The 25,529-nt window shown below is 42.3% G+C and overlaps 1 protein-coding gene across 4 annotated transcripts in view; it reads left to right on the top strand.

Annotated features, from left to right (window-relative positions):
* Positions 1-25,529, top strand: part of TAOK3 (TAO kinase 3) — a 145,009-nt gene that overhangs the window by 16,687 nt on the left and 102,793 nt on the right. For 3 of the 4 annotated variants that reach the window (XM_075273338.1, XM_075273364.1, XM_075273354.1), the window contains exon 2: positions 14,301-14,422. The exons of the other annotated variant lie outside the window; for it this stretch is intronic. The gene's annotated coding sequence lies outside the window, so the exon portion shown is untranslated. The remainder of the gene's footprint in view (positions 1-14,300; positions 14,423-25,529) is intronic. 4 annotated transcript variants of the gene reach the window in all.

The raw sequence follows: 25,529 nt of genomic DNA on the forward strand, positions 1-25,529 counted from the left end.
TGTTCTCTGAGAACTGCTTCTATGGAAAGCTTTAAATGTCCTTGTCGACTCCATCCCAGTTGCTCTTTATATCCTTCTCAGTGTAATATCTAGCACAGTGCAATAAAATAAACTGTTGTACATTTTATTTCAATTTAAATGATTTACGCTATGTTTTAAATTCTTCAATGGCAACCTATTGCTGTTACATATTTGTGATGGTGCCCCCTTCTGTTCATCACCATTTGGGTCCCCTTGTACACGAGTAGTGCAGTAATCTCTTCTATTGGACAGTTACTTCTTTCTTTGTAGCACTGAACATATGCAAGGACTTTCTGAGAGGGCCTTTATGTAGCAGCAATTTCTAGACACTGGGTAATATTTAATCATGGAGCAAATCCTTAGAAAACTGTTGTCACTAGTGAAAGGACACTTAAAATTCTCCCTGTCCATTTCTATATCAGAAGAGTACCTAAAATGTTACTTGCTAAACAAGTAGACTTTTATGATGAGCATTTCTGCACCTTCAAGGGGTTTGTATTCTTTAGCTTTCCTAGTATATACTGTATATCTTGTTCTGAGTGTCAAGGGCATCTCTTGTACTTTACTAGAAAAAAAATGCTGAGTCTGTGTACTAGTACCCTTTGGACATAGAGACCTTGCTTTTACTTCCTTTATGCTGCCATGTGTCTAACGTCTGTAGCGTTCTTAAAGGGGTTTCAGGGACATGTTAAAAGCCCTGCAGACACCCATGACCCCCACAAATCAGTTGTTTGTTTTTACAACCTTGGTCCAAATGCAGTGGCCTCTTTAAATAGTTAATATTGCAGAGCCACTGTTTTTAACATTTAGTATTAAAAGCCCCTTTATGTGTACATTAGATATACATGTATTGCTAGTGTGTGTATACAATAAATGACCTAAGGTCCTGTATGGTAATTACAGTAATGATAGCTGGATTTAGCCTTATATCACCTTTCATATCTTTTGTATTTCAGTAGGTAGTGAATCAGATGACGTGTGTTGGCTGCCACTCTATCTCCAGCAGTCCACTATAGTCTGAATGGAGCAACAGTGGCTACGCTGAAACCTTCTATTCTAATGATGGACATGGATTCCCTTTCTTGTGTCTGAACCCCTACCCATTGGCCACTTATAACCTATCCCATGGATAGTTAATAAGTTGCAAACTTGGGAGATCCCCTTTAAATGCTGGCTTAGGCTCAGGCCCCATGTAGCAGGCTGCAGCAAGTGTTGTGGGAAAAATCTTGGCGGCAAAGCATTGTGTTTTTACCCGCAGCACTATTCAAAGAAAGTCTCTGTGGACTTTTTGCTTCAATTTTACACATGGAGAAACCTTCAGTATACCCATAGGTATAACTGAAATGCTGCAACTTCCAAAACCACAACTGTTCTGCAAATCACAGTGTTTCTGCAATGTGTGGATGGAATTTGCTAGAATCCCATCCACTTTGTAGTGACTGTTTAAGCCACGTGGTTAGATAGTGCAAATTTAGGTTGTCTGACACTACCTGAGATTTATCACAGTGGCTCATGTTGGGTGATGGATCTAGCATTTCTTTAGAGTCTAGACCATCTAGTCTGTTTATATTATCTATATTGCCTATATTTTTCGTCACTTTTTTAGGACAATTTAGCCACGTCTGTTTATCCACACGTCTAGCATGTCGAAATTTGTTTGCTCAAAAGAGATGCACCATGTTTATGCCAGTATCAAGTCATAACAACAATACTATATTGGGGCCATTGATTCCATGTCCGTATGTAGGCTGTTGTTGGTGAAATCAGTCAGTTATTATGATAGTAAATCTGTTGCCATTAATAATGTCATTTTTTTTTTTTTTCTATTAGCTGATCTGTTTTCTGCGGCTTAGACATCAGCAGACAACACTTCACTTCTAATATCCAGCGTCTTAGAGCAGTGATGTTCTTTGAAGTTTTGTGGAGTGTGATCAGAGAGAATACACACTTGACAGTTATTTGCATCTCTGCATAAACCAGTATATTCACTCCCTTATCCCACTCAGCTAGTTAGCTTTGTATCAACTTATGACCTTTTAAATAGGATTTTGGGGATTTGCATTGGTTCTTTATTTCCTTTACAACACATATGACTGACCAATTATGCAATAACTTGACTATCGTCTGATGAATACTAAGGTCCTCCTGGCTCTGGCTACTGTATGACTGCAGCCGCACTGCCCCCTCTTCTGAGCCAGCCTCTGAGAGCCTTTTACTAGTTGAGTAAGGGAAGTACTTTTCTGTCTTCTTGTGGCAGGACCACACCTGTAACCATTTACATGTATGCTGAATGTTGCAGCAATCTAACAAAAAATAATGCACCCAGATAGCAATGTCTATATATGTGTGTGTGTGTGTGTGTGTGTATATATATATATGGAAGGCAGTCCATAAGTGGTTAAAAATACCCTACTCGAATGGCTTGTGCGAATCTGTAATGACACATATTATTGAGGGTGTCACAGTAAATCTATGAATATGTTCTCTAAAGACCTAATTGTCGAGTAAAGAGTTAATGTTGCTCATCTGGCTTCCTACACTTACTGTCTAGCCTTCATTTATATTTAACCACTATCTTTTCATTGGAAGCCATGGAGAGCTGTTAAATCCAACACGTTCCTTAGTACATATATTTATATGTGTGGTGCACTTGGTATTTATCAAGTGTCATTTTCTAGAGTTGTATCTGTCATCCACTTTCTGTCTGACAGTAGAACTTGTCTTGCTACATCTATGCTCTCTCCCTGCACTTACGTACACGGTGTACAACCTACGGAAGGACTCTGCTTAATTATTAAGTAAAATGGTCGTCTCTGGTCCCCTGGGTCAATTTCCTCCTATACACTTTGAGAAAGCATGCTAAGCTGTCACTGCAAATCAAGTTGTTTCTCTTTGCTCTGCTCCTAAACAGGTTTGACTGCTCACTGAAGTTTAATGAAGCTCTTTGTTTCCCATAAGAAATTGGCACAATACCAACCGTACCATATGACTGTTATGTGCTAGTCCCTGACTGACTCCTCCAAAATCTATCTTTCATGCTGAGTTTATAGCATTGGCTTTACCATAAGCATTCCTTACTGATATGTTGTATCAACAGTAAACTGCAACACATCAAGTGGAAACTGTGACTGATATGTAGTGAATGTATGGTCAGAAATGTCTGCCTGCCTTTCTACGTGCTGCAGATACGATTTCAGTAGTGGGGTAAATTCACCAGCCTAAGGCCTTGTTCCTCTGATACATAACAGCCTCTACCCACTCTCCCATACACACGTATATTCAGTGCATATGACCATTTTGAAAACTGACCATGAGACCATCTCCAACTTTTGTCGCCAGTGGTCTCTAAGTCTGTGTACTTCACAAAACAGACTGAAGTACTACATGCTGTGGTCGTGGATATTTTACCAGGCACTATTATTGATCTGTGTGCTGTCCATTTTATATGGACTAAAGTTAAAGCTGGGCTAGACGGGTCTAACTACCAGATTTATCACAGTGGTTAATGCTGTATGTGTCTAACATAAACCAAATTTTTGTCTAACTTTACACCACCTATTTGGTAGCTTACTTTCCATCACTTTTTGGCATATGCTGAGGTCTCTTAATATCTTTTTTTTTGTGGTGGTGGCGTGGTGGTGGTGGTGGCGGAATGACCAAAAGTAGCCATCAGGCTGTGTGTGTATAGTAATTCTGATTGGAAGCCATACTTATAAGCATCCTTTCTATTGGATGGAACCTAGTTGAATTGTATGGTCTGACACTACAGTATATAAAATAAATTATATGTAAAAAAATAAATAAATTATGCATTCTTCACTCAAATCCCCCACCTGGTCTTTACTTTCTGTTGTCCAGGCAGACACACAGGAAATACTGTACTTGGAGATGTCCACTCAGTTAAAGGGATTCTACCGTTGAAATGAATTTTTTTTGACGATCACACGTCGGAATAGCCTTTAGAAAGGCTATTCGTCTCTTACCTTTAGACGTGGTCTCCGCTGCGCCGTTCCTTAGAAATACCGATTTTTACCGTATGCAAATTAGCCTTTCAAAAGGCTATTCCAACGTGTGATCGTCAAAAAAATTCATTTCAACGGTAGAATCCCTTTAACTGAGTGGACATCTTCACTCATTTCAATAGTAGAATCCCTTTAATCGCTGTTCTATGTCTCCATCGACATCAGGAAGTAAAAAACAGCCAGGACCAGGCAAACTTATTTTTGACATACCAGCCCCTTAAGCGTTGGTTCTTTTCCTGCCAAGTCACATCCCCTTTTTCTTCTAAGACATAGCCCTGGTCGAGAATGGAACAGAAAACGTCTAAAACACATAATCCAGCTTTTCTTATGCATATAAAGCCAGAATTCTGCTGCCTAATAAATTGTGTCTGTAGGCATGCTGCTGTTACATATAGTCTAGAATAGTGACCGCCACCCATTCATATGTATTCTATGGTAAAGTTTCAGAGATTTTTCAGGCATCTAAGCAACTTTTTATATACTATTATAGACCTGACAAGACGAAAATACAAACAAACAGAGTCTGCAATATATTTTGGCTAGGAAAAACGGTTAATAAGCCAAATGCTAGAGACTGGTATTCTGCAAGAGTCATTGTGCTGTCAGTATTGTCACTAGATCGTGGGGTGGTTGCATTCTCGTGAATGTTTGCTTGGTCTACAAAATATCCACCTCTGCTATGTGTATCCAGTGGTTATATATTAACGTCTTATCGACATCCTATGGGATCCTGCTTTGTTCTACTAGAATATGAACCACTCAGCCAAAAAGTGATATGCGGCCTGACCAGCAAGAATCTAATATTTGTAAATATTCTGACCTCTCAGAAATTCTAATAACCAGCTAATTGCAAATATTTAAGGATTTAAATTAGGAATTCAGCCATATCGTGTTTGTCTCATACTATATGGATGAAGACATTGGAACACCTACAGGAACTCTTAGGGCTAGTTCACACGTAAATTACGTGTGGCTTGTTTTGGTCCGGAAAAAAAACTCTTCCTAATTTGCCGTCAGTTTTTACCAAAACCGCTTCAAAAAAACGCCAGGTGGTTTTCCACTCCTCCTCTAGACTGCAGAAAAAAAAAGCTAGCAGTCTACATAGACCACCATTGTATGGAGTTCTAAACACTAAGGGGGCGTTCACACTACCGTCGGTGTCCGACATGTAGTGTCCGCTCCTAGTGTCCGCTCAAAATCTGTCACGGACACTAGGAGCGGACACTAGATGTGTCCGTGACACCTGTCATTCAAATGAATGGGCATCGGGTGCGTTCTTTTGCACTCCGTGCCCGTCCTTCTCTGTCCGCAAGAGAAGATGTCCGACTTCTCCAGCGGACAGAGGAACCCTGCATGCAGGGTTCCTCTGTCCGCTGGAGAAGTCGGACATCTTCTCTTGCGGACAGAGAAGGACGGGCACGGAGTGCAAAAGAACGCACCCGATGCCCATTCATTTGAATGACAGGTGTCACGGACACATCTAGTGTCCGCTCCTAGTGTCCGTGACAGATTTTGAGCGGACACTAGGAGTGGACACTACATGTCGGACACCGACGGTAGTGTGAACGCTCCCTAAGAAACGTGAGTAGAGCAAGGAGTAATACAAAATTACAAAAGATTTTATTGAATAGCCATATCAAATTACAACAAGATAAAGGGAGACAGAGAAATGCTGTTGGATACAAAAGAAGCCCGGCAAGAGCAGGTAAGTATCAAAATGTGGGTAAGTATCACATATTGTATATAAGAAAACTGTCTAAGGGCTCGTTCACATCTGTGTTCTCCTCTCCGTACTGCAGGTTTCCGTTTCCTGCATAAAACAGGCAGGAGACGGAAACCTGCAGGAGGCTTTCTCACCCATTCATTTGAATGGGTGAGAAAGCTGTCCGGCCGTGAGCGGCAGTGAGCGTTTTATGCTCTCTGCCGCGAAACCGGGTTTTATAATCCGGACACAGTCGGACATGCAGTACTCTGTGTCCGGATAAAAAAAAAAAAAAAAAACGGTTTCGCGGCAGAGAGCATAAAACGCTCACGGCCGGACCCGGTCTGTGGTTTCCGTCTTCTGGCATGCAGAAGACGGAAACCACAGAACGGAGACCCTGAACGCAGGTGTGAACCTAGCGTTAGTGGCTCACATGTTAATACGACAATAAGTAAAAAATGCAAAGTAAACATGCATATGTAAAAATATTATAAATGGAGGCACAATTCACCAGCCCTATAGTATATGTCTTAAATCACAAAATGCAAATAAAATACATATGTAACAACATGAGACCACGCAACTAGCATAATAGAATGTATACCAGAAACATTGTCCACAAGTAAGAAAGGGGTCTGGATAGAAAAAGGCATTTTTGCGCCGAAACGCACGTAGGGGACCTTGACAGCCTGGCCTCTGTCAAGAATAACACTGTAAGGGTGCATTCACACTGAGTAAACGCTAGCTTATTTTGTAGAGTAAAATTACACTTGTAAATTTTGCTATCCCATTGACTTCAATGACATTTTACAGGCGTATTTTTACAGGCGTATTTTTACAGGTGTATTTTTTACAGGCGTATTTTTACACTTGTAAAAAAATATCATTGAAGTCAATGGGATAGCAAAATTTACAAGTGTAATTTTACTCTACAAAATAAGCTAGCGTTTACTCAGTGTGAATGCACCCTAAGGGTGCATGCACACTACGTAACGCCGGGCGTGTATGAGAGCCGTACACGCTGGCGTTACAGCAGGGCTGCCGAACACTTCCCATTCACTTCAATGGGAGCGCTCGTAAACGCCGCTGTTACGAGCGCTCCCATTGAAGTGAATGGGAAGTGTTCGGCAGTCTGCTGTAATGCCGGCGTGTACGGCTCTCATACACGCCCGGCGTTACTCAGTGTGCATGCACCCTTAGGGTGCATTCACACTGAGTAAACGCTAGCTTATTTTGTAGAGTAAAATTACACTTGTAAATTTTGCTATCCCATTGACTTCAATGACTTTTTACAGGCGTATTTTTTACAGGCGTATTTTTACACTTGTAAAAAAATATCATTGAAGTCAATGGGATAGCAAAATTTACAAGTGTAATTTTACTCTACAAAATAAGCTAGCGTTTACTCAGTGTGAATGCACCCTTATACTGCCATCATGGGTATGTTCTCTTTACTTATCTAATACACTGTCTACTTGCCCTCTGTGTCATTACTTTTCTTGCAGCTTATAGATCTGTTCCACCTTCCCTCCTGCTGCACGTGTGTTCATGCAACCTAGAGATCTGTTGCATGGGTTATCTTTAGCCCTGTATACAGCTCTACATTATATTTCCAGGATTTGACTTTGTCCGCATATATTTATACGAGCATGATCTCTGTCTATTAAGGATATTATCCATCCAGACCCCTTTCTTACTTATTACTTGTGGACAATGTTTCTGGTATACATTCTATTATGCTAGTTGCGTGGTCTCATGTTGTTACATATGTATTATATAGGCATTTTGTGATTTATGACACATACTATAGGGCTGGTCAATTGTGCCTCCATTTATAATATGTTTACATATGCATGTTTGCTTTGCATTTTTTACTTATTGTTGTATTAACATGTCAGCCACTTAGACAGTTTTTGATATACAATATGTGATACTTACCTGCTCTTGCCGGGCTTCTTTTGTATCTGACAGCATTTCTGTCTCCCTTTTGCTTGTTGTAATTTTATATGACTATTCAATCAAAACGTCTGTAATTTTGTATTACTCCTTGCTCTACTCACGTTTCTTAGTGTTTAGTAGTGTTTCTATTGTGAATGATAGAGCTCTTTACTGGGACCTACTCACTGGGAACATACCATTGGGTAACTATGCTACAATTGTTCCTTATACCATAATATTTTATACACCATTGTATGGAGGCAGATTTTGAAGGCGAAATCCGCCGGCAAAATCAGCCTCCATAGCCCCGTGTGAACTAGCCCTTATGGCATACTATTGTAAATCCTTAGACATTAATATCACGTTGGTCCATCCTCATCAGCTAAAACAACTTCGACTCTTTCAAGCGTTCTACAACATTTTGATATGTGAATCATATGTGAGGTCTGACACTGTGCATGCCTTCTTGTCCAGCATCATTCTGTTTTGGTTCCTTCTAAAGGTGTTTGAAGTGGTTGAGGTTTCACATCAGATTTACCCAACTATGCCTCTATGGACTGTGGTTTGTGTGCCCTGGGATATAGTCATGCTGAAAGAGAAGAAAATCTTTCCCAAACTGTTCCCACAAAGTTGGACTCTTATAATGGACCAAACTCTCTTGGCATGTTGAAACATTAAAAACTCCCTTCAGCAGAACTAAGGGACCTGGTTAACACCTGAAAACAATCCCATGATGGTATCCCTCTTGCACCAAACTTTACCTTTGCCACAGTGCAGTCAAGGTGGTAACGTTCTTCTACATGTGCCCAACCTGACTCTTATATCAGACTGCCAACAGAAGAGCAAAGCACATGAGTCCAGTAGTGGCATCCAATACTTGGCTTTGTGCATGGAGATGTACAGCTTGGATGCCCCTGCTCCACCATGGAAACCCACGCCATGAAGTGCCCAGGGGGGCAGAGTGTTTTGTGCTGAAGTTCATGCCAGATAAGTCAGCAGAACATTGGTGATTTATGACTTATATGCACTGTTTGCCTCAGCATTTTGTGACCCTAACAGCACTTACAGGTGATTGTGGAATATCTAGGAAAGAAGAAGCTGACTTTGTATAACAGTGTCATCCTATTACATTACCACCCTGGAATGCCTTGAGCTCTCTAGTACAAGCCATACTTTCACCAGACTACATGGCCAGGTGCTGTACAGTAATAAATGAAACCCAATGGATATGTACGTTTTTATTGGCCTTCGTTCAACAGGACTTAACAAAACCTCAAACGCCACATATATGCCATCCCATTTCCAGCTAAAACATTTGAGGTCTTCCTTCACAGAACTGACATTTTGTGTATTGTACAAGGTTTTAATGTTGTAACTACCATGATGCCAAGCAGTGTTGCCCATATTGTAGCTTTTGACCCTTGTGGCTTCTGTCTGCCTGCATTAGTCACCTACAGCTATAGTTACATCCTTATTGGCAGCTGCTGGTGCATTAGCAAAGGATTGGAAGGGTGAACCTGTTTTTAAACCCTTTTTTTTCTTTTGCTTATCTTATAACATTTGTGGCTTTTATGTTGCGGTGTGTTTTTTTTTTTTTTTTTTTTTTTTTTTTTTTTTTTATCCAAATTTTATTAACATATTTTTCAAATTTTACAGCAAACAAAAAGTTAAAAATGGGTAGTAAATAACAGAGTACGTCAAAAGTACATATACAAACAATGCTAGGGAGTAACAAACGCCAACTGTCCTGTGTTGAGCGGGAAAGAGAGAAAAAGGAATTAGAGGGATGAGCTCCGTTGGTTGGTGAATTGGTGGGGCCATCTCTGCTCGACTTCAAAAACAAAGAGTACAGGTGAGATCCTGAGAGTGTGAGGGTGAATTCACACTGAGTAAACGCTAGCTTATTCTGAACGTAAAACACGTTCAGAATAAGCGGCGTCTAAAGCAGCTCCATTCATCTCTATGGGAGCCGGCATACGAGCGCTCCCCATAGAAATGAATGGGCTGCTTCTTTCACTCCGTGCAGTCCCATTGAAGTGAATGGGGAGTGCCGGCGTATACGGCAAGCTCTGCTCATGCCGGAGCGTACACGCCGGCACTCCCCATTCACTTCAATGGGACTGCACGGAGTGAAAGAAGCAGCCCATTCATTTCTATGGGGAGCGCTCGTATGCCGGCTCCCATAGAGATGAATGGAGCTGCTTTAGACGCCGCTTATTCTGAACGTGTTTTACGTTCAGAATAAGCTAGCGTTTACTCAGTGTGAATGCACCCTGAAGGGGAACAAGCCAAAGTAGTATTAGAATTGATTAGTCCCTCGGGAGTCAGGAATTCCTGAGCTTGAGCCAGGGTGACCAAAGCTTGAGATAACGGTCATGAGAGAATCTGTACCAACTCAGTAGTTCCTCAAATCTAGCGAATTGGTCTACCTTGGCCATCCATTCTGTAACTGATAGTGCTGTCAGTTGGCACCATTGAAGCGGGATCAAAGACTTTACGGTTTCAACAAGGTGAGTAGAGAAGTATAATTTTGAAGGAATAAATCCTGGCTGGGGGACAGAGAGACATACCAAGGCTGGGGTCAGGGTTAGAGACGAGGCTGTGACTAGTCGTATGGTCTTCTGCACTTCTTCCCAGTTCACACTGCCACCATATATGAAGATACGATCCTCGTTCCTTACAGCATCTCCAACACTCAGGGGAGGGTGCCAGTTTTTTAGCGAAAAGCCACTCAGGGGTCTTATACCATCTTGAGAGGAGTTTGAAGTGCATTTCCTGAATCCAGGAACAGGTTGAAAAGCCATATGAATAGGGAAGAAATAAAGAAATTTTAGACTCCGAAAGCATGTTTTTTTTGTTTTTTTTCTCCACAGTGTGACAACCCCTTTTAAACTTTAAAAGGCCTCTTAAGAATCTGCTCTGTGTGCAAATTCCTCACATACTTTAAGTTCTAGTGAAACACCTTCAGATGACAATTGACTTTGAACTTCTGAAAAAAAAAAAAAAACCCAAGCAAGATCTATGGGATCCAAGTCTACCTTTCCAGTAAAAGTTTCCTTAGCTGAAGATTTGTGAATCCAGAAAATATCTTTAACGATGGTGTCAATGGGTTTTGTTCCTCCCCCTCCTCAATTGCTATAGAAGAACATGTCAACTACTTGTACGCTTGTCTGACATTATTTGATTTTGACGGCAATTCCTTTAAATATGATAAAGCAGAAGCGGCCCAGATCTTGCCCTGCTGCCTGTCATTGTCTAGTTTCTATAGATTTACTTATGAAGGCTGAATTGGTCAGCGGGACGGCCCTATCTTTTGAGTCAGTCAAGTGAATGTGCCCAGTACAAGAGCTGCCGACACGAATCAGCTTAGTTTGTGTTTCACAACAGCAGGTGGTGAGTGGTGGAGGGTAGGGGCATGGCTTAGCATCCATCAGTAATATGGAGCTCAAATACACTCGTGCATTGTGTCTCAGATGTTGCTAAGCAGTTGTTAATGGTGTGATGCCAAATCTGTCTAGTTGATGGTATAACTTTTAAAGACCCCATCCACCAGGTTCACTGACAGTACTACCATGGATTTAAAAAATTTACTCCAAATATAAACCACACCATGTTCCAGGGGCAAGGAATCTAAACCTTAGTGCCTAATGTCATGCTGGCCCTTTAGCTGAGGGTTCCTTGAAAGACAACTTGCATCCTCTTCTGAAATGCCCATTTGCAAAATCGTGTTTGCCCCATGAAATAACCATTTTGGAGCAACTTTTCTTAAAATGCGAGGTTCACACTAGCATTGCCTCTCTGTTGTTGTGGTCCATTGGTGGCAACGGATACTCTGGTGCAAATGTGATCATAGCCCTTCTCTGCATTGTTCAGTTCTTCTGCTATACCAACTAGTAAGTTTTATAAATGGACAACGAAGTATGACTGTTCTCCTTGTCAGACTACTGTGTCCTCACACAGTTAGCAATGTGTGGACCAACTGGTAACACCAATATGTCCATTCATACACTAGAAGGAAAATAGAAATGGCACAATGCACTGTTGCGGTCAGTATAGATCGTTGGTTGTATTTGAAGGGGGTTTCTTACTAATAACAGTTATATAAGTGAATAGATTGGTGATATATGCTCTCAATCGCTCCAGTCACACAGGGGATTAGGCTCATTAGTAATACAGAGGTTTTATCATAGTAGGATTATAGTCTGTGGTATAAGCAATGTAATGATTACAGGTTGAAGCCCCATAGGGCTTGGGGGGAAATATTTAGGGCTCGTTCGCACGAGCACAGAGGGGGCGGATTGTGGCGCGGAATCCACTTCATAATCTGCCCCCTCACAATAGAGGTCTATGTAGACCGTCTATGTAGATGGCCTCACAGCAGCACCTTCCGGACTAGGTCCATTCATTTTGGGTCTATGCCGGAGCGGGAAGCCGCGACTGATGCTATTACGTGCCCATGTGAGTTAAGCCTTAAAGTTTTTAAAAATACAAAAAATCCCGCCCTCGTGTGTCAATAATATGATGGTTGCCCAAGGTCTGCAGCTACTCTGCTGTGGTAAAGCTGCCCTTCTCTAATAGCTGGAGGCCACAGGTCTCTCTCACTTGTGTACAGTGTAATGGAGCTGTACTCTCTCTCACTTGTGTACAGTGTAATGGAGCTGTACTCTCTCTCACTTGTGTACAGTGTAATGGGGCTTTACTCTCTCACCTGTGTACAGTGTAATGGGGCTTTACTCTCTCACCTGTGTACAGTGTAATGGGGCTGTACTCTCTCTCCCTTGTGTACAGTGTAATGGGGCTGTACTCTCTCTCCCTTGTGTACAGTGTAATGGGGCTGTACTCTCTCTCCCTTGTGTACAGTGTAATGGGGCTGTACTTTCTCTCACTTGTGTACAATGTAATGGGGCTGTACTCTCTCTCCCTTGTGTACAATGTAATGGGGCTGTACGCTCTCTCACTTGTGTACAGTGTAATGGGGCTGTACTCTCTCTCACTTGTGTACAGTGTAATGGGGCTGTACGCTCTCTCACTTGTGTACAATGTAATGGGGCTGTACTCTCTCTCTCTCTCTCTCTCTCTCTCTCTCTCTCTCTCTCTCTCATGCATCATTGCTCTCTATCTCAAATTCTTATTCTCTGTGACAAAAAATAAAGCCATTCCAGCTGACTCATTGGCGGCCTCTGAACGTTTACTCCATTCGTATCAAATCCATCTGATGTGCTGACTCATTCCCAAAACAGATACCACTGCCAAACTGTAGCATCTCTTCAGGGAATTGTAGGTGGACGGCTTCTGAAAGCATTTGGTTTTTTCTCTTCAGGACATCATGTATTGTAATGTTATTCTCTGGGTAATTCCACTTGTACTAGACTGTGTCCGCTTTGTGACTACACATTTTGTTTAGAAGATGACAGGGCAAAATGTCACTTTTGTTTGTGTGTTTTTGTTTTTTGTTTTTTTTTTAAATAATTTTTAAAGATTGTTTAAATATAAGAGTATGTGATATAACATTAAGGAAACCCACTAATATTAGGTAACATGCATTAGTGGTCTTGTAACTAGTTGCAAGAATAAATCTGTCACCTGAGACCCACTGGCTATATACAGTGAACCCTCTTTGAGAGAGGAGACTTTTGGGTCCATGTTCTCCTAAACCTCTGACAAAATCCTTTTAAGTGCAATGTTTTCAAATCTGACTATTTTGGAGGCTCTGACATGTCCCCATTGCACTTATAACAACAAACCAACCTTCTATAACTGATTCTTTAGGCTTACAGCCCCTAGTTCCTGCTAATATACCAATATTGAGTATTGTGCAGAAGTTTCAGGCTAAAAAAATATTATAAATGAAGAGTGCTTTCAGAAATAGAAGTGAATGAACAAAATTGAAGTCACATCAAGATTTAGTGTGACCGCCCTTTACCTGCAAAATGTCATCAGTTTTTCTATGTACACTTTGGCCCGGTTTACATCTGCGTTCAGGTTTCCATTCAGGGAGTCTGCGTGGGGACACCCAGAACGGAAACCTATCCAGATCAAAAAAAAAAAAGCGGTTTCCTAAGGAAACCCGCGGACCCCATAGACTAATGGAGTCCATGTGGTTTCTGCACGGAAAATGCGGAGAGAAAAGTGCTGATTGCAGGACTTTTCTCTCCGCAATGGCCTGAACGCAGATGTGAACTGGGACTTGCACGTCATTTTAGTTGGAACTCGGAGTGAAGGTTGTCCAGATATCTTGGAGAATTAACCGCTTGCTCAAATCCTTTTGACTCCTCATGTATTTCCAGACAGACTGGATGATGATGTTGAGATCAGGGCTCTGTGCGGGCCATATTATCACTTGCAGATTGCACATTCAAAGAGCTGTTGCACCAAATATGGATGTGATTTAGATTTATCTTTAGTTCACTTTGCATGTTGTTAATTGACAAAAAAAGCAAAACTATTACCTCTTCTAGTTCTGAAGCATTCTTACTTTTGCACAGTACTGCTAAACATGTTTTCATGAAACATATTTTAATTTTTCCACATATATATTTATTTATTTTCTTGTTTCATAGTAATTACTCAAGACAATGCAATATAATTTAATTGAAATGTCTCTGCCCTTTTTATAGGCCTACAAAGACCGGAACGACTTGAGCGCACAATTGGCACATACGAATACTGTCTGTCCAGGAAAGTTTTTGTAAAGGTCCCGTCCTTGCTGCAGGTCAGGAGGCCGTTGTAGGAGTGACAGGTAGGCTCCACTTCTAGTCACAATTACAATATATTAGATCTTTTTTTAAAACTATCTGAAAGAAAAACTGTGAGTTGCCCATAGTGACCAAACCCATTTTGTATTCTGTTGTTGAAAAACTATTTACTTTGTGACTTGTTGATTTGAATAGTTTTGCTTTTAAACCATTTTAATAAATCTTCCCTCCTGTCTTTGTCTTCTTCCCTTCCCATCATATCACCACCCGCACGCACGCTAATAGTTTTCTTTTTACTGTTGGTCTCTGTTATCAGCCATTATCAGAGATTTATATGCAGACAGGTTTTTTTTTCTGTGCAGAATTTTTGCTCATAATATCGTCACAAATATGGCTGCATTATACCAGTAGAAAATCCTCCTGTTGCAGTTTCCAAGATCCGCAGCTCCTAATTTAGATGTTTTTTATGATATAATTTTTATCTGCCAGTAGCAGGTAGTGCGCGTTACTGTATAATACTACATGTGACGGGACAGGGGAGCAGTTGTCTATACCAACCAGTCACATTAATGCTTTCATTTTCAAAGGGCCCTTTGACAAATGATAGCTCAAATATTATTGGTTGCTATGACCACTCCAATCGTGGACATTTAACCACTTAAATGCTGTGGTCAAATACAACTATGTCATGTGAGATGTTACTTTCACTTTCAGTCTCCTGTTTGGTTACAGAAGGATTTTACCATACAATACAAATACAATACTGTAGTATTTGGGACTCTTTGCTAATTTACCTACATAGGTTGCTGCCAGCATACCCCACTTCAGGACTTTCACAAATATTTTTTTGTTATTTTGTATTAGATGACATTGAATTCATAGTCATCTTTTACTATAGGGAAGGTTCTCAGTACATGGGCACTGTTATCAGCTTGTCTATTCCTAGGGTCCTCTCACCATCAGAGGGTATCTCTAGAGGTCAGAGCTTTTTGAACTTAAAGTATTTTTCTAGCCCCGTTTTGTTACTGAGACTTCTACTGGTGCAGTTATTTGGCCAATCTGTTTGTTCCAAATGCTCCCTCAACAATAAGAGGTGTCTTTGTGAATTTGAATCTCCTCATTTTCATTTCACAAGTTTTCATTATTTTGATCGCTGTGTTTGGGTTGTTTTATCAAGCTTCAATAAATGTTAAGTTTTATTTTATGTTATTGCATCGAGAGGTAATGGACTCCATAGGGATTTATGACACTGATTCTTTAGCCCTATCCTAGGATAGGTGAACAGTTTTAAAAATCCTTGCTAAAGCCTGGTTCACATCTGCATTCAGTATTCCAATCAGGAAGTCTGCTTGGGGCCCACCCAAACAGAATACCAAGCACATTGAAAAGTGGTTATCTAAGAAGCCACACGAACCCCATAGACTCTAATGGGGTTCGTGTGGTGTCCACACGAATCATGCGGAGAGAAAAGTAATGCAAGCAAAACCTATCTCTCCGCATGTTTCATACAGAAAACACACCAACCCCATTATAGTCTATGGGGTCCGTTTTTAGTTTCTTAGCTGCTTTTTAATGTGTTTGGTGTTCCGTTCAGGGGGGGGGGGGAATCGACTCCCCGAACGGTATACCGAATGCAGATGTGCACCAAGCCTAAGCCCTGAAAGACCCTCAGTCGGAGTTGAGTCTGAGTTCTAATTGCAGGTGTTAACCCCTTAGATTCCAAGATCTCTCTTCACCCCCGTTTGGGATGGTACTAATGTTTTGATCTTGTATTGTAGCAGTGGTTGTAGTCTATGGGACAGCACTGCAGTATCCATACTTGTCACAGTTTGCACTGTCTAGGGGGCCACACGGTGGCTCAGTGGCTAGCACTGCAGCCTTGCAGCGCTGGAGTCCTGGTGCTCAAATCCCGCCAAGGGCATAAAACCATCTGCAAGGAGTTTGTATGTTCTCCCCGTGTTTGCATGGATTTCCATCCCATATTCCAAAAGACATACTGATAGGGAAAAATGTACATTGTGAGCTCTATGCGGGGCTCACAATCTACATTTAAAAAAAACAAAACCCAGTTTGTACTGTCTGAAAAGCATACCATTTCACATTTTGAAAATTAATTTTTCCTAATTTTCAGTTTCCTTTTTTTTTTTTTTCTATAAATTCAACAAATATTGACCATAGTTTACTAAGTTTGTATAATCAAAAAAATGTCCTAAGTGACCCTCTGTCAGAGCGCCCTAAACTGGCTCTGATGGGAAAGGGTTAAAATTCAGAGTATTTATTTTGTTTGTATTGTTTATTTATGTAGTTTGAGTGATCATATGTTAAATTCACAAATTAGTGAAATTTGCCACCGCCAATCGTAAACTAGGCTTGTTGGCAGCTGATGACTTGATTTTTATTAACCAATATCCTTGTATTAGTAAACACTTTAGATAGTGAGCAGCTCAGGGTGGGTTATTTATGGCCAAAGCAAGTTTGCACACAGTGATGATCCATAGCGATTGCTGAGTAGTGATATCACTCCATTCCTCAAGACTTCTGTTTTTACCTAACAAGCGGAACAATAAACTTTCATGCATGCATGGGCAGCCGTTCACATTTTTTATGTATGAACGATCAGTTTTGTCAGCTATGAACAAGGTTTTTTTTGTATTCATTCTGCTCATGGGGCTATTTATGAACACTGTGGGTCAGACCTGGATGATAACTGCTATGTACAAGCCTTCATCGTAAAGAAGAAACCTCTTTCATCCTGTGGACACAAACCCTGCCTTTGGTGACACAAACATTGAGCCGAATACATTCTCGTATGTGTTTTTGTTACATACTTCTGTCCCTGCATCTACATGAACTCTTCACCCAGAGTAATGATCCAAGAAGCTGAGGACTGCAATACAGAATCTGGTGCATGGTGCAGAATTTAGAGCATATTACTTTCATTTTTTTTTTTGCTACATTGAGGAGCGAGTTGTTAGTTTATCCCCTAAATAGAAATATAAAAATAATAATCTAGTTTTCTGTGGGTGTCGACCATAGAAACCGGTTAATTCACCAATAACAAAAGATTTCCTTGGTTTCTAACAAACTAGTCAGTAACCCATAGGTCAGTGAGAACCATACCTAGGATAATTTCAATGATCTATATAATTGATAGGTCATAAAAGGATAATCCAAATTAATATACCATCAGTATTGCATTGTGAGAATCCAGCCCTCAGCTACAACCTCTTCTTTGCTTATGTAGTGTCTAGATACTCTTTCTACTCAGAACACCATACTTTTAGTAGTAATATAAAACTTGTGCATGAGAAAACTGTCAGGTCAAGCATTTTTATGCTCGTGAATTTGCTGCACTTTTATGTAAGCTGTTACATAAGCTGACCTCTAACCACTGGCTAAGAAAGCATTCCCCAGCCAGTAAAATAAATGATGTACCAGCTATAGGGACTATACCAAGGGCAACCACAGAATTAAGAGTGGATTATGTTATGTTAAGGAATTCTAACCTGGTGGCTTCTGTGAATTAATGTCTACTTGTAGTATTCATTTTAATTGTAGTTTTGTTTTATTTTTAATTTAATTTTTTTTTAAGTTTTATATATTTAGTAATCCGTTTAGGAATAAAAAAATGGAGGGAGATACTGTGTGGTTCAGATCCTGCCAAGATTTTTTTTATTTATTTTTCTTCCTCCTCAGTTTTAGTGGTGTTTGTGGGTCTCATGATACTGGAGTTCTCTCTCTGACGGTTTGTGCTGATGGTACCAACTTCATCCAGTTTGCTACAACCACAGACAGTGTTTTCACAATTTACTGTTCTGAATGAGCAGATTTTGGGCTTTTTGGCCGCTCCTGGTAAACTTGTCACTTTGGTAGAACATCAGTCATTACTTCTAAGTCTTCATGCACATGACATATTCTGCATTCAGTGTTGTCCGTTTTACATTGTTTTTCAAAGGTTGGCTTGGATTCATGGAGAAGAGGGGTCCAATGACACAGAGCCCAAAAGATGGCTCTCAACTCCAGCAGATTGATCTGAAGCGAGGCTTCCTCCGGAGACCATCTGCCCTGAACAGTCCGGACCCCAAACACCGCCCACCAGCCTGAGAGGCTGGCATCCGTGGTGACAAGCTGCCAATGAATGGGAAGAAAAGATCTCCCCCAGATGAACCCTGGGGAGGATAGCCACCAACGAAGAATGAGATGGACCAGAGGCGGTAATAGGATTCGGCAGTCAAGGCTGAACTGACACGGGTCCCAACGTGCCAGGATTGCCAACAGAAGGGGCCTTGAATGGAACTGGGCATAAGGGACGGCCTTAAAGGAGGAAACCATCAGGCCCAGAACACGCATGCAGAATCGTATGATACATGGGAACCTCCTCTGCAGGTGTGAAACATTGGACCGAAGATTCAGAATTTTTGATTCCAGAAAAGGGAGAGCGACGAACTGGAAATGTCGTGAACCCACCGCAAACCGTAGAAAACGCTGATGGCTCCGAATATTGGGAAATGGAGATATGCGTCTCGGATATCGAGGACACTAGAAATTCCCCCAGTTCCATAGAGGCGATCACCGAACGTGGAGACTCCATAAGGAGATTTCGAACTCAAACAAACTTGTTGAGCATCTTCAAGTCCAGGACGGGGCGGAGGGAGCCGTCCTTTGGAACAGTAAATAGGTTTCAATAGAACCCCTGGAACCGTTGAGAAATGGGCATGGGCACAATTACCCCTTGCTCCTGAAGCCTGGCGATTGCCTTGAGTAAAGCGGCCGCCTGAGTGGGGCAAGAAGGTAAAGAGGAACGAAAAAACCTTTCTTCTGGGAGGGCGGAAAACTCTATGGAGTAGCCGTTCGAGACCACCTCCCGAACCCAGGCGTCGTCGACCCAGGAAAGCCACATGTCCTGGAAGGCAAGCAGACGTCCCCCCCGCACCCGAGAATTCCCGGATGGGGGCAGCCCTTCATGCAGAGGGAGGCTTGGCAACTCCCGACCTTGCAGGCTTAGATCGGGGATGCCAGGCAGGTCTGGGCTTAAAGGAGGGCTTCTTAGAGCGTGACTCCCTAAGAGATTGTTCACTGAAGCAGGACGAAGAGCCCTGAAAAAAACGAAACCGCTGGGAACGGCTAGAAGACAAAGTAGGCTGCCGCCTAGAACGCCTCTGAGGTAACAGAGAGCTTTTGCCTCCAGTAGCTTCAGAAATAAGTTGCTCCAAACCTTTCCCAAAGAGACAGCCTTGTTCACCATGAGAAAAAGGTAAAGCAAACAGCACCTTTTTAGAGGCAGGCTCAGTGTTCCAGGAACGGATCTAAACCGTCCGACGCATTGCCCGCTGCTTTAGCTGAGCGGCGAGCCGCTTCAAGGGAAGCATCACATAGATATTTAGACGCATTAATTATCTGGTCCACCAGAAACTGATTGTCCTGCAGAGCAGATTCATCGGCCAAACCAGCTCTCACCTGTTTGCCCCAGGCAATACAAGCCTTACTAACCCAGGATGCCGCAAAAGCGGGCCGCAAGGCAGACCCTGCTGCTGCAAAGGCCGGCACTGCAGAGTGAACAGATAGACACAGACTGCCCGCAAGGAAACTTTTCTTTACAGCTGGAGCACGCATAAAACGTAACAATAACAGGGGGTGCCTGGACCCAGGAAGCCTCCTCATGAGAGGACATGGCCCAAAAAACGACCTTCAAGGGGCAGCCTTCCGTACTACTGAAAGAAGACCGACCCCCCACTTCCTCGAACAAGCTGCCAAAGGATCCAAACTGAGACTGCCATGCCAGGAACACAAGTCTCAGAAAAAAAGGAAGTGTCTTAAATAAGGCCTTCCTCCCCCAGACTCCCGCCAAAAAACAGGAAGGGCCCGCCCAGGACCGCCCCTGCCTGTCCAGTGGGATAGCAGGGTGGCCCCAGGGCAAAGGAATGCCCAGGGACGAGGCGGGGCCTACAACATACCTGAACAGGAAAAGCCGCAATCCCCCGCACGGCCTACACTACTGGTGAAGCCTCGGGTAGCAGCTGTGGCTGGCGCAGAATCGCCGCGCGCGGCCAGGAGACGCTGGGTCCCGCCGGACCTATGGACCTATTGCGGCCTACACGCAGGCAAAGCCGCGGCCTCGATTAGAAGCCACGGCCGCCCGACCTCCTCTTCTGGTCCGTGCCTCAAGAAGCCACGGCAGCAGAAAAAGAGCCATCCCCTCTATCCACAATACAAGGTAAGTAGAAGGGAGGGAGAAGGAAAAGGAGGGGGGAAAAGGGAGAAATACTTACCGTCCGGCACATTCAGGCGCCATAGACTCTCCCCCTCGGTGATACCTCTCACCTAAGTGGGGTCACCGGAATCCAACCACTGATGCAGCAACCGACAGGGTACTGGGTGACTGCGGTGCGTTCATAAACTGAGCGCTTGCGCCCGCAGGAGATAGACTAGTGTAATGTATACACTGACAACCCCCTGCCCCTGAAAGAAAAAACAAATAAAAACGATGCAAGACAGAAAGACCTGACTCAGGTCATGACTGCCTCCTACGACACTAGGAAAAAACTGCCTGAGCATTCTGCCAATGAGAGGGTATAGCCTGCGTAGGCGGAGCCAACCACTTTTTATGTTCCCAGTGTCCGCCTCCTAATGACCAGGTCTATACCCATGGTTTCTGTGTCCCCCAGTGAAATATTACGAGAAAACTGCTGTTAGTACAAGGATTGAGTATAAAAAATGGCATGGTTTCTATAAGGAAAAGAGACCTGATTTTGCTAATATAGGGAGATTTTTTTTTTTTTTTTTCTTTGCGTTAATGGGCTGCTTTACATTTTCGGAAGTTCCAAGGTCAATGGGTGGCTTGTCTTCCTGGTCTAAGTAAGTAAATCATATACCAGTAAGAACTGTAACTACTTGTAGGGGTTATCCACCTTCGAACAACTGCTTCATTGAGAAGTGTGCTTGTAGGAGACAGTACAGTGCTTCAGAGGCTATATATAGCTGCACACAGAGTGACATGAGCTGCTAATATGGACTGTGGCCACTTGGCCTCCTGCTGTCTATTCACACTACTTTGCCAGGTATGTAAATCCTTGTCTATACAGTAGGATGTTATATCCAATGACATATAAACAGTACTGACAGAATTAATAGGGAAATTAAAAGGCACCATGTATGTAGTAATGTAGCATTTCCAGTACTGAGTGAACTTGTCTTAAGACTGAAAACGCCCAAATTCTGCACGTGTCAAAGTACAGTATTTGCTGTGAAATGACAGGCGGAGTAATACGGTGGAATGCTGAGGTAACCATAAGGTTAGGCTTCATACTGCTGCTGTATAGAAGTGTTTGCCAGAATACCACAGCCGGGGGTGGGGGGGTGGGGGGGTGGGGGCTTCTCCGTAGAGTTTAATTGCAAAGTACTGGAAAAGAGGGATGAGCTGTACTTTATTTATATCAAATTATAGCTCAGCAGAAGTGGGACAGTCAAGAGAGAGGAACATGAAATTGTACTATATGTGAAAAGTGTCTGTAACAACACAGAATGGTGGGAATCTATTAAAACCTGTGTTTAATATACCTGTTTTCATTTATTCCACACTGACTTCAGAAGCGCACAACTCTTAAGAATTTTGGCAATTCTAGGTGCTGGTCAAGATTGCAGCTTTTATTTTGCCCCACTTTTCTTTTTGCAAATAATGTTAAAAGTCTCATCTATGCCATGTCAACTTTTTTTTTTTTTGTGGCATAAAAAAGTCATGTTTACAACACCTGCGGATTTTGCCAAAAATCACACTTATTTTATGTTTTTACCGCCAGAAAACTGGCATAAATAATATAAATTTCCCCATAGTATCTCATGGCTTGCTGTATGTGGGTGCATGCTCTTCACTTAACCTGGTGTTGGCACCAGGGTGTATTCTAGGAAGAGGACATGTCAGTGCAGGCATTGTAATTTGGTATTCTGCTGGGAAACCTTGGTTCATGGAATTCGTGTAAGTGACAAAGAGATCTCAATCTTATCAAGTATCTATTAATTATTATTAACAACACTATTACTATTAGATAATAATATATACAGTCCTATGAAAAAGTTTAGGCACCCCTATTGATCTTAATAATTTTTAGTTCTAAATATTTTGGTGTTTGCAACAGCCATTTTAGTTTGATATATCTAATAACTGATGGACACAGTAATATTTCAGGATTGAAATGAGGTTTATTGTACTAACAGAAAATGTGCAATATTTGACCGGTGCAAAAGTATGAGCACCTCAACAGAAAAGTGACATTAATATTTAGTAGATCCTCCTTTTGCAAAGATAACAGCCTCTAGTCTCTTCCTGTAGCTTTTAATCAGATCCTGGATGAAGGGATTTTGGACCATTGCTCTTTACAAAACAATTCAAGTTCAGTTAAGTTTGATGGTTGCCGAGCATGGACAGCCCGCTTCAAATCATCCCACAGATGTCCAATGATATTCAGGTCTGGGGACTGGGATGGCCATTCCAGAACATTGTAATTGTTCCTCTGCATGAATGCCTGAGTCGATTTGGAGCGGTGTTTTGGATCATTGTCTTGCTGAAATATCCATCCCCCGGCGTAACTTCAACTTCGTCACTGATTCTTGAACATTATTCTCAAGAATCTGCTGATACTGAGTGGAATCCATGCGACCCTCAACTTTAACAAGATTCCCGGTGCCGGCATTGGTCACAAAGCCCCAAAGCATGATGGAACCTCCACCAAATTTTACAGTGGGTAGCAAGTGTTTTTCTTGGAATGCTGTTTTATTTTGGACGCCATGCATAACGCCTTTTTGTATGACCAAACAACTCAATCTTTGTTTCATCAGTCCACAGGACCTTCTACCAAAATGAAGCTGGCTTGTCCAAATGTGCTTTTGCATACCTCAGGCGACTGTTTGTGGCATGCTTGCAGAAACTGCTTCTTTCTCATCACTCTCCCATACAGCTTCTCTTTGTGCAAAGTGCGCTGTATTGTTGACCGATGAACAGTGACACTATCTGCAGCAAGATGATACTGCAGCTCTTTGGAGGTGGTCTGTGGATTGTCCTTGACTGTTCTCACCATTCTTCTTCTCTGCCTTTCTGATATTTTTCTTGGCCTGCCACTTCTGGGCTTAACAAGAACTGTCCCTGTGGTCTTCCATTTCCTTACTATGTTCCTCACAGTGGAAACTGACAGGTTAAATCTCTGAGACAACTTTTTGTATCCTTCCCCTGAACAACTATGTTGAACAATCTTTGTTTTCAAATCATTTGAGAGTTGTTTTGAGTAGCCCATGATTCCACTCTTCAGAGGAGATTCAAATAGGAGAACAACTTGCAATTGGCCATCTTAAATACCTTTTCTCATGATTGGATACACCTGGCTATGAAAAAAAAACAAAAAACTTTCTGCGGCTATCTGGGCATACAATAATCGATCTTAGTCAATTTTAAAATGCTGATCTCGAATATGCAAACCGTTTTTCTCTATCACCCTCCATTATTGAAATATCCACAATCTTAAATTTTATATTTCAACTAATTACCGTATATACTCGAGTATAAGTTGACCCGAATATAAGCCCCCCCCCCCCCTAATTTTACCACAAAAAACGGGGAAAATTTATTGACTCGAGTATAAGCTGAGGGGGGAAAATGCATGACATTCTGGGGCATTATCATACAGGCCCAAAGCCTTATGGTAGCAGTAGCAGCCTGTTGCCATACAGGCCCAAAACCTGTGCTAGCCGTAACAGGCTATTACTACTACCACAGGCTTTGGGCCTATATGGTTATATCCCAGACCACGTGACATCTGGTATATTACCATATAGGCCTGAATCCGGCTAGGATTAACATCAGATCCTAGAGAGGTGAGTAAAACTGTTTATTTTCTCTCAACTCCCCTGGGGCTCCGATTATTATACTCTGGGGTCTGAAAAGACCCCCGAGTATAATAGCGGCAGTGGGATCGCGGCTGGGGCTCGGGCCCACTCACTGCTGGCCTCCGCAGCCTATAGTATAAGGTGACATGGGGGTCGGCAGTGAGCAGGCCTGGGGAGGTTGGTAAATAGGCTGATACCTGCTGGGAATAATTCAGCAGGTAGCGGCCTATTAGAAAACAAACATTAAGTTCTCATACTTACTGACCTCGCGCTGCTGCCGACACTGCTCATCTCCCGCGGCTGCTTGTCTTCCCGCGGCTGCTCCTGCGTCTCAGCGTAGGGGGCGAGATGACGCCACCTGTGCTGAGACGCAGTAAGACGTCATCTACACGCCGGGTGCGGGCCTGAGCTAACGTGGCCACGTCACCCGGCATATGTTGTAGCTGGGGGGAGGGGGGCCGGGACATATTGACTCGAGTGGTCTTTTACTGCGGACCAGTTAAATTATATCTCTGGGAGTCCGCTGGAACAGCGCTGCTGCCGATAGGTGGTCGGTGAGGCAGCGCTGTCTCCAGGGCCGCCTTAAGATGTTTCCAAGGCAGAGAAGATGCTCTGGAAAATCTTGGGGTGGTCCTGGAGGCAGCGCTGCCTCACCACTCACCTATCGCTGCTCTAGCAGCCTCCCACAAATGTCTTTCACTGTGGACCAGACATGTGACATTTTCAATTGCAGTATTGACGAGAGAGGAGGAGCACTTTTTCAGGACAAAAACTGTGCTGAAAAACTTGGATTATACTAGAGTATATACGGTAAAAGATAAGAGATGTAATTTCTGTACAAAAACTTGTATTTTAAAAGTTATTGCTACGTGAATTTTAAACATGAACGTGGCTATACCTACTGAAATTATATATAACATACATAATTGTATGATAAACAAAAATTCAGTTTGAGGTCTAATATCTGTAAAATATGTGCAACAATTCGTTAAATATATTCATGGTTTAAATTTCTTGGCTGTGGACTTCCTCTTAATAGATGAACGAGTTTTATAGGAAATTCCTCTTCCCTGTCGTCCCACCAGCGGCACAAGGCCCGTATGGTGCCGCTGTTAGGACTAAGGGAAACAAGATTATCGTCCTAATCCTTCATTATGTTTGCCATACAAAAATAACAATGAGTGATTGCTTTGCTTACGACCATATCATAGGAACTCCGAATGCCATGTGATTGTTTTTCTTTGCCTTTCTGATCCAACCATGAAAGTTGCGTGAACA

The sequence above is a fragment of the Leptodactylus fuscus genome, chromosome 1 (assembly GCF_031893055.1).
Source record: "Leptodactylus fuscus isolate aLepFus1 chromosome 1, aLepFus1.hap2, whole genome shotgun sequence".
Classification (NCBI taxonomy): domain Eukaryota; kingdom Metazoa; phylum Chordata; class Amphibia; order Anura; family Leptodactylidae; genus Leptodactylus; species Leptodactylus fuscus.